The sequence below is a fragment of the Trichosurus vulpecula genome, chromosome 2, assembly GCF_011100635.1.
Source record: "Trichosurus vulpecula isolate mTriVul1 chromosome 2, mTriVul1.pri, whole genome shotgun sequence".
NCBI classification, from domain to species: domain Eukaryota; kingdom Metazoa; phylum Chordata; class Mammalia; order Diprotodontia; family Phalangeridae; genus Trichosurus; species Trichosurus vulpecula.
Window position 1 is genome coordinate 276822291 of NC_050574.1, and position 9510 is coordinate 276831800.

A 9510-nucleotide genomic window follows, 5' to 3' on the forward strand; every position below is an offset into this window, starting at 1 on the left:
TCCTGTGTTGGAAGTCCTGGGGATCTCCGCCGGTTTCGGGCGCCCAGCTTTCTCCCAGCCCGTCTTCCACATGGATTTCCCGGCCAGCCGCTTCCACCTTGGTCTGGAGAAGCTCCGCACGGAGCACTCTCCGAGCCTACAGGTTCGTGCCTCCGGCCTTTCAGACTCTCCCGGCTCGGAAATTTGGGCTCGGAAATTTGCCTGCACGCAGACTGCTCCCAGCTTCTGACTGTCTCAAATCTGCTCAAATTCACTTTTTTATAGGAATCTGACAAACCTTGTGAGAGAGCTCAGGTAAGACGCTGCCTTCATGCAGTCATCTTGGCTCCGCCCCCCTATAGATATTTTTGTACATAACAATATTACTGTTATTGTGCAAACTCTTCTCCTAATTTTTCACTTTGCATCAGCTCATGTGCATCTTTCCAGGTTTTTCTGAGAGCATCTTGCTCATCATTTCTTTTTCTTTCTTTCTTTTTTTTCTTTTAACTTGTGCACTTTTATTTGAACTGGTCTTAAGTCAGTATACAGGTAAAGCTCCTCCCCTCCCCCAAGTACTGGCACTAATCTCATAAAACTCACAGGGATATTGTAAAGTCTTCACTCCCATCTATGTTGGGGGTGGAATTTAGGCGGGCATTCACTAGGGCTGACAATTAAAAAAAAGGAACAAGTATTAAGGCAGAAGATACAAAAAGTTTTTTTTAAAGGATTACATAATTTACATGTAAAGCAATACAAGTACCTTCCCCCCATCCCCCTCCCCATCTGGATTTTTGTTACATAGCTCCTTTGCTGTAGCAGATGACAGCCTTCACAGAGGCTTGTAACTCTGTAACAATGCATTATACAATATTTGGAATAACTATTAAAAACAAAATAAAACACATATACAATCGGAGTCCTGAAGACTCCCTGTAGAACTTTGGGGATGTTTGCCTCTAACATACTTAGACTGCTTATCACCTTCACCATTCCAGTTTTGAAATCCTGAGGCAAGCACCAAAACAAACAAACAAAGGAAAAAAAAAAACTGAAAAACAAATAAAGCCTTGCCAATCTCACCTCTTTTTTGGGCAATTATCATGTCACAGCCTATGACAAAAAAATTTTAAAATCCCACAGTCCATTTAGAAGCATTTATGGTAGAAAATGGAGGGCCCAGATTCATCATACTCCTGCTTGCTGATCCACATCTGCTGGGAGGTGAAAAGAGATGCCAGGATGGAGCCTCCAATCCAGACAGTCTTTGTGCTCAGGTGGGGCAATGATCTTGATTTTCATTGTGATGGGAGCTAGGGCTGTAATTTCCTTCTGCATCCTGTCAGCAATGCCTACGTATGTGGTGGTGCCACCAGACAACATGGAATTGGCATACAAATCAACATCACACTTCATGATTGTGTTGAAGGTAGTTTTGTGGATTCCACAGGATTTCATACCTAAGAAAGATGGTTGGAAGAGAACTTTTGGGCATCAGAACCTCTTGTTGCCAATGATGATTACCTGACCATCAGGGAGGTCATAGCTATTTTCCAGAGAGGAGCTAGATGCAGCAGTGGCCATCTCCTGCTCAAAGTCTAGGGTGAAATAACACAGCTTCTCCTTGATATCATGCACAATTTCCTTCTCAGTGTGGTAGTGAAACTGTACCCTCTCTCAGTCAGGATCTTCATGAGGTAGTCCATCTGATCACAGCCAGCCAGATCCAAATGGAGGATGATGTTGTAGGGAAGGGCATAACTTTCATGGATGGGCACAGTGTGGGTGATACCATCACCGAAGTCCATCACAATACCAGTGGTATGAGCAGAAGCATATAGGAACAGCACAGCCTGGATGGCAACATTCATGGCTGGGGTATTGAAGGTCTCAAACATAAAATGAGTCATCTTTTCTCTGTTGGCTTTGGGGATCGGGGGGCTTCTGTGGCAGCACAGCATGCTCTTCAGGGGCCACATAGAGCTCATTGTAGAAAGTATGATGCCAGATTTTCTGCATGTCATCCCAGTTGGTGACAGTACCATGTTCAATGGGGTACTTCGGGGTCAGACTACCTCTCTTACTCTGGGCCTTATCCCCCACGTAGCTGTTTTTCTGGCACATACCCACCATCACACCCAATGTCTGGGGTGCCAAACAACGGAGGAGAAGACAGCCTGAAGGGCATCATCTCCTGCAAAGTCAGCTTTGCACATTCCAGAGCCATTGTCAACGATGAGGGCAGCAATATCATCATCCAGGGCAAACTTTGAAGTGGCAAGTTTAAACCCTTAAGAGAGAGAGGAGGGGGTGCCACACCTGGGGGCAGGGTGAGACAAGTGCATGGTGGATGGAAGAGCTCACAGCTCTTGCTCATCAGTTCTTACAGAACAATTATTCCATCACAATCACATACTACACTTTGGCAGTCATTCCCCAATTGATTGGCATTCCCTCAATTTCCAAATCTTTGCCACCATTAAAAGAACTGCTATAAAATTTTGTGTTTATAGGTCCTTTTTCCTCTTTAAAAAAGTCTCTTTGGAATACAGACCTAGTATTAGGGTATGCATGATTTTATAGCCCTTTAGGCATAGTTCCAAATTGTTCTCCAAAATGGTTGAATCAATTCACAGCTCCACCAAGAGTGCATTAGTGTCTCAATTTCATTACATGCCCTCCCACATTTGTCAGTTTTCTTTTCTATCATATTAGCCAATCTGATAGGTGTGGGGTAGTAGCTCAGAGTTATTTTTGTTTGCATTTCCCTAATCAGCAATGATTTGGAACATTTTTTCATATGACCACAGATATGTTTGATTCTTTTGTCTGAATACTGCTTGTTCATATTCTTTGGCCATTTATACATTGGGGAATGTTTATTGTTATTATTTTTTTATAAATTTGACTCAGTTATCCATATATTTGAGAAACTGGGCTTTTATTGGATACTTGGTGTAAAATTTTTTCACAGTAATTATTACTATGTATTTCCTTTCATCCTATTTTTCCTCCTGTTTATCCTACTCTCTCTTCCCTTTCACCCTATGCATCCTCAAAAGTGTTTTGCTTCTGGGCTATAAAAATGTGCATGACCTTTGACCCAGCAATACCACTTCTAGGGCTATATCCCAAAGAGATCATACAAGTGGGAAAAGGACCCATATGTACAAAAATATTTATAGCAGCTCTTTTTGTAATGACAAAGAATTGGAAATCAAGGGAATGCCCATCAATTGGGGAATGGCTAAACAAATTGTGGTATATGAATGTACTGGAATACTATTGTGCTATAAGAAATGAGGAGCAGACAGACTTCATTATAACCTGGAAAGACTTACATGATCTGATGCTGAGTGAGGGGAGCAGACCCAGGAGAGCATTCTACATGATTACAGACACATGGTATATGTGATAACTAACTTTGATAGACTTGGCTCTTCTCAGCAATGCAAGGTTCTAAGACAGCTCCAAAAGATTCATGATGGAAAAAGCTATGCACATTCTGGGGGAAGAATTACAAAGTCTGAATGCAGATTGAGACAAAGTATTTGTTCTCTTTTTCCCTTCTTTTTTGGTTTTGTATCTTCTTTCTCATGGTTCATTGCATTGGTTATAATTTTTCTTTACAACTTGACTATTTTGTAAATAAGTTTAGTGTGATGGTATGTGTTGAACCTATATTGGAATGCATGCTGTCTTGGGGGGTAGGGGGGAGGAGAGGTAGGGAGAGAAAATGTGGAACTCAAAAACTTGTGGAACTGAGTGTTGCAAACTAAAAATAAAAAAATAAATTAAAAAAAGTATTTTGCCTCTCATTACATCTCCCCTAATTCACCCTCCATTATTTCAGCACCCCTTCTTCCCCTAGCCCTCGTATTTTCCTGTAGAGCAAGACAGATTTCTATACAAAACTAAGTGTGCATGTTATTCCCTCTTTGAGATAATTCCAATGAGCATGAGATTCAAGTCTTTCCCCTCCCACCTCCCCCATATTTCCCTCCATTGTAAAAGCTCTTTCGTGCTTCTTTTATGTGAGATAATTTACCCCATTCTACCTCTCTCTTCCCCCTTCTCCCAGTGCATTCATCTTTTTCATATCATAATTTTATTAGATATCATCCCATCATAATCAATTCACCCCTATGCCCTCTGTCTATGTTTATTCCTAACTCCTCAAATAAAGAGAATATTCTTAGGAGTTACAAGTATCATCTTTCCACATAGGAATGTAAACAGTTTAACCTTATTGAATTCCTTATAATTTCTCTTTCTTATTTACCTTTTTATACTTCTCTTGAGTCTTGTATTTGAAACTCAAGTTTTCTATTTTAGCTTTGGTCTTTTTATCAGGAACATCTGAAAGTTGGTCTGAGACACTTACTAGCTATGTGACCCTGGGTAAGTCACTTAACCCCAATTGCCAAAAAAAAAGCTTCAAAGTACTCTGTTTCACTAGATATCCATTTGTCCCCTGAAGGATTATACCCACTTTTGTTGGTTAAGTGATTCTTGGTTGTAAACCTAACTGCTTTGCGCTCAGGAATATCATATTCTAAGACTTATGATCCTTTAATATATAAACTACTTAATCTTGTGTTAATCTGACTGTGGCTCCATATTTGAATTTTTTTTTTCTTTCTGGCAGCTTATAATATTTTCTCCTTGATCTGAGAGCTCTGGAATTTGGTTATAATATTCCTAGGAATGTCTCTACTTCTCTTATTTGACTTAAAAAAGGAATAAGCTCTTCCAACAACTCTTTTTGGGCCTGAAACCAATTCACATTTTTTGAAGATTTAAATGTAGCAGTTTTGACTTTGTTGTTTTCCTCTGAGTTTTGTATTTTGATCTTCTCTATCACCATAATTATTTTCTATGGTCAGGACCTTTTTGTTTCTGTTTGTTTATTGTTTCCAGCCTATTTCTTGCCTTTCAGCTTTATATTACATTTGGGCTCTGCTGCCAGGGTGGAAGGGCCACTGTCCTAAGCTTCAGGTTTTTTGTACAAACATTTCCAGAACTCGTTCTGGGAAGCTGTAAGCTTTTAGTGCTTCCAAGGTGGAATAATCTAAGGAAAGGTGGCCTCTCCTGGCCTGTGAGCAACCACAAACCTTCTTTTCTGCCCTCAGACTGTGACTAGGGTCTCCACTTCCATGTGGCCACAAGTTCTGGTGTGGTAGTGATCCTCTTCACCCTGGGACTGTAACCCAGGACTGCTACCCAAATCTGAATATGGGTAATGCAATAGATTCCTGTATGTAGTGCCAGCAAAGACACCCCATAACCTCCTTCTGACCAGTTGTCCGACCCCCTTGCCATCTGTGGCCTGAGAACTGTGGAAGCAGACACTGCTGCCACTGATTCATTTGTTCCCAAGACCTGCTGCTAGTTTCCTGTGGTGCTGGTGCAACCTGCATTGTATCAGACCTGCATTGCTTCATTCTTAACGCAGTGCAATAGACATTTCCTACTGAACTTCTAAGTTGTCTTGGTCTGGAAAATTGTTCTACTCCATCCTTTTATGGGTTTTGCTGCTCCAGAATTTGTTTTGAGGCATTATTAGTGTGTTTGTCTTCTCTTGGCCCCATCTAGCATTATTTCCATCTATTGTCATCTATGACACCTGGTTAGGTATAAGGTGAAATATCAGAGTTATCTTAACTAGAAATCCTCTCATTATTCATAAATTAGCTCAATGTTATCCTTCAGGTTTGTGGTTCCCATTTTTTTTTGAGTATGAAGTCACTTTCTTAATGTAAAAAAAAATATGGAATTGTCACAGAAACCATCCTGTTAGAATTCATGGATAGAGAAAATATGACCAAAAAAAGCCCTATGTATTCAGTATTGTTTTAAAATGAATTTGTAGAGGACAGGGCCAAGAGGGCAGAGAGAAGGCAGAGACTCATCTGAGCTCTCCCAAATTCCCTTCCAAAAAACTTTAAATAATGCCTCATTTAGACATGAATATGAATTAAAGGCAAAAATCATCAATCAAACCCAAATTTGTTTTAAAAAGCATAATACTGCTTTTTTCCATGAAACATGTGTAGTCTCAGCAATGATAGGTGGAAAGATTTCTATACCACCTTCATTGACAGTCGATTGTTAATGTTCCTTAGTATTTTTAAATGCCCCCACTCAGGTGAAAATGACAATTAAAAAAGTTTAAAATATCCAATATTACTTTGGAAGTGTCAAGTCTTTATTTCGTGAATACCTAATTTACTTTCACTTTCTTCAACAAAAGGTCTAATCTAATAACTAGAGCTTATAAATAATTAATAGCATTCTAGGGATGTGGCTTTGTTTGGTGAAGAGGATACCCAACTGATAGAACTGTAGAAGAAAGAGCACTAACCATAAAAACACAAAACTGTTGTTGAAAGTGGTTAAACTAGTGCGGAGCACAGGGACTCCTTTCCATAATACTTCTGACAAATAGCTTTTCTCATGGAATTAATTTTGAAGAGCATTACCTGCTTGCTTTATGTTACTTGACATATTAAAAAAAATTCCACACAAAAAGAACTTAGGGAAATCATTCTTATTCTCCTAAATTGCTGAATTTGAGTTGTAGATATATGATCCAAGTGAAGAATTGGCCAGTAAATATAGGGGGGAGGGATTAACGATTATATCTATCTGTGAAAAATGTTCAAAGTTTCAAGGGACCTTTAATATAAAAACCAAACCTGTACTGACCACAAAATGATTGATCTTGGCCATTAAGATACTTAATTTTAGCTAGTTTTTGCATACATAGGCAATACATATGCATTCGTATTTTCTCTTATTGCCTAAGATTTAATTCCATCATGAAAGATCTAAGGCTGTCTCTGAAATTAGAAATTAGATTATAGATTTTGATAAAGACATGGGTTAGTGAATGATTAGCAGCTTTAGTCTTTGAAATGAGTTTAATTCTAGAGTTTGCAAATATTTGATTTATTCAAGGGTTCATGCCATTGTAGTTCAGACCAGTTACTTAACTGTCATTATAAATAAAATAAGTGAATCTATGTGTAAGAAACAGTCCTCTTCCCTTAGGATCACGTATGTCCACGTGTCTTCAACCATCATTACTAAGTTAAAAACAACAACACCTCCCAAGCTTATATTTATAGTAATGGCTTTCCCTCCCCCACTCCTTGAGATTCATGTTTCTAACACCTAATGAATGTTTCAATATGGATATCTCCCCAAGCTCACACTTAATATGTCTAAAACTGAGTTAGTAATATATAGCATAAGTAAGACCTGGACCACAGAGACCTGTAGTAGTCTGTGGATTACAATGGGGTTTCAATGGCAGGTACATCAAATGTAATATATAATCAGTGTATGATCGAAAGGGCTGAGAATTGTGTGCTAGGAAGGAAGCTTGATGTCAAGGTAACAGTGACTAACTCTGGCCTCCAGTGCTGGGAAGTCAGGTATGTTACATCTTGCCCCCCCAGGGTTCTCTTGTACCCTTTACGGTTTTGCAGGTGTCTAGACTCCCTATCATTGGCTCTAGCACATGTCTATTATATTTCCTCAATTGTAAGGGGTCCCCTGAGCCCCAGTTCCATTTAACAATCTATCAGTTGGATTCATTTTTACAAAGGGATATTTAGTTTAAAGGTATATTAAGAACAAAAATAATATGCCTACCACCTGGGAGGGATAATCCTCATCCTGGTCCTTGCACCACCTCATACTCTTTGGAGAAAAGGGAGATTAGGTTCATAGCTTATCTCAGTCCCCTCAGCACAGTCTCACAAACTCCAAGTCCAAAGCCCCAATAGGCTTGAATCCCAGACAGCCTGGGTTCTCAGGGCTTCCCTACTGGGTTGACAAATTGTATACCATCACTGGAATTCTGCCTCCAAGACTGCCATGGCCCAAGCTCTGTGTGGGGATCCACATGGGTCCATCAGGGAGTTCATTTCCTTTTTCTAGAACTGAGAAAGACAAAGAAAGCAGGGCAAGCCAAAACCAAACCGAAAGGAAGAAAAACAAAAACACGAGCCCATTTTTCAGTATAGCAACAAGGTAGTAGCAAGGGTAGTAATAAGAACAGGGTAGTAATAAGAATAAGGATAATAACTAACATTTATATAGCACTTACTCTGTTCCAGTCACTGTACAAAGCATGTCACAAATATGATCTCATTTGATCCTCACAACAACCCTGGGAGGAAGGTGCTGTTATTATCTCTATTTTACAGTTGAAGAAACTGAGGAAAATAGAGATGAAGTGATGACTCACAAAGGTGGATATTAACTCAGACTTTCCTGACTCCAGGCCCAGACTTTTATGTACTGTGACACCTGGGGCAGGAGGAGGAGAATGAATCCTTTCCCCTCATTCAGTCAGTTCATGGTGTCAGTCCTATGGGTGGACATGATCTTGACCCTCCCTTGACACTTTGGGGAAGACAGAGAAGGAGTGTCCCAGTCTGGCAGTTTTTAAAGATGCAAGCTTGTTCTAGCTATGCAGCCAATCTAAAGAGTCAACTGCCACTCATGGGGCATCATAATGGAGTATAATCCGAATGCCTCCGTGTTAGGTTATCTGGACTTTTGAGCACTTTGATCCCTTCAAATTTGTGTTCTCTGTTCTTTACAGATAACTCTCCATCTCCCCTCTCCATATGTGTTTTGTTAAGATTTTTTTGCCTAGGATTATGTTTTATTGATTTTTGTAATTGCTCTAGTGCATAACACAATGCATTAGATCCACTAGATGCTTAAGAAATGCTTTTTATATATTGAAATTACAGAGTAAACCAACTTTAAATTGATACAATTACAACTTTTACAATGAAAGCATACTTTTTAACTCAATAGAAGTATATCAGAGAATCTCAAATTTCCAATTTCCCTCCCATTTATCATCTTACTCTCTTATTCCCTTGTCTGTCTTCATTTTAATTTTTTTTTTTACATTTCTGACACACAAGATCACCCAGTCCTCTTCAGACTTTCAGTACCTCCAGGAAATCACAGCAAGTATGAGTCACCTGGGGAAGGTTCATGAGCAACAAAGAAGTGAAAGATAGAACACAGTGGAGAGGAATTAAGTAAGGATCAACAGTGGTGGAAATAGAAGTCTCATTACAATGGAATTATAGCCCAAGCCAACTGCTCATTCTGTACCAAACCTCAGTCCTGGATTATTCTCTTCATCTATCTCCTCCATTTCTAATTATGTGCTGCTATATGCAGCTGGAGAAAGTCTCAATCACATTGACTAGTTACATTATAAATTCATGTTCTCCCAATTCAATTGGGTCCTCATTGTAGTAAAGAAGTCTTTTTATTCTTCCTTAACTGTTTGCCTCTTTCATTACTCTTAAATACTTTCCAAAATCTTCTTTTCTTCCTTCAAACTTCCTACACCTTCATATCTCCTCTTTCCTTCAGCCCAGGATCTTATCTCCTATTTTACTGAGAAAATTGAGACTATTCAATATTAGTTTCCAGTTCTCCTCTTCATCTTAGATATCTTGACATCATCCTGTACTTTCTCTTCCTTTC

General features: G+C 39.3%; 1 pseudogene; it reads right to left on the bottom strand.

Annotated features, from left to right (window-relative positions):
- Nucleotides 1-1130: 1130 nt before the first annotated feature.
- LOC118837694 lies at nt 1131-2213 on the bottom strand (annotated as a pseudogene).
- Nucleotides 2214-9510: the final 7297 nt, after the last annotated feature.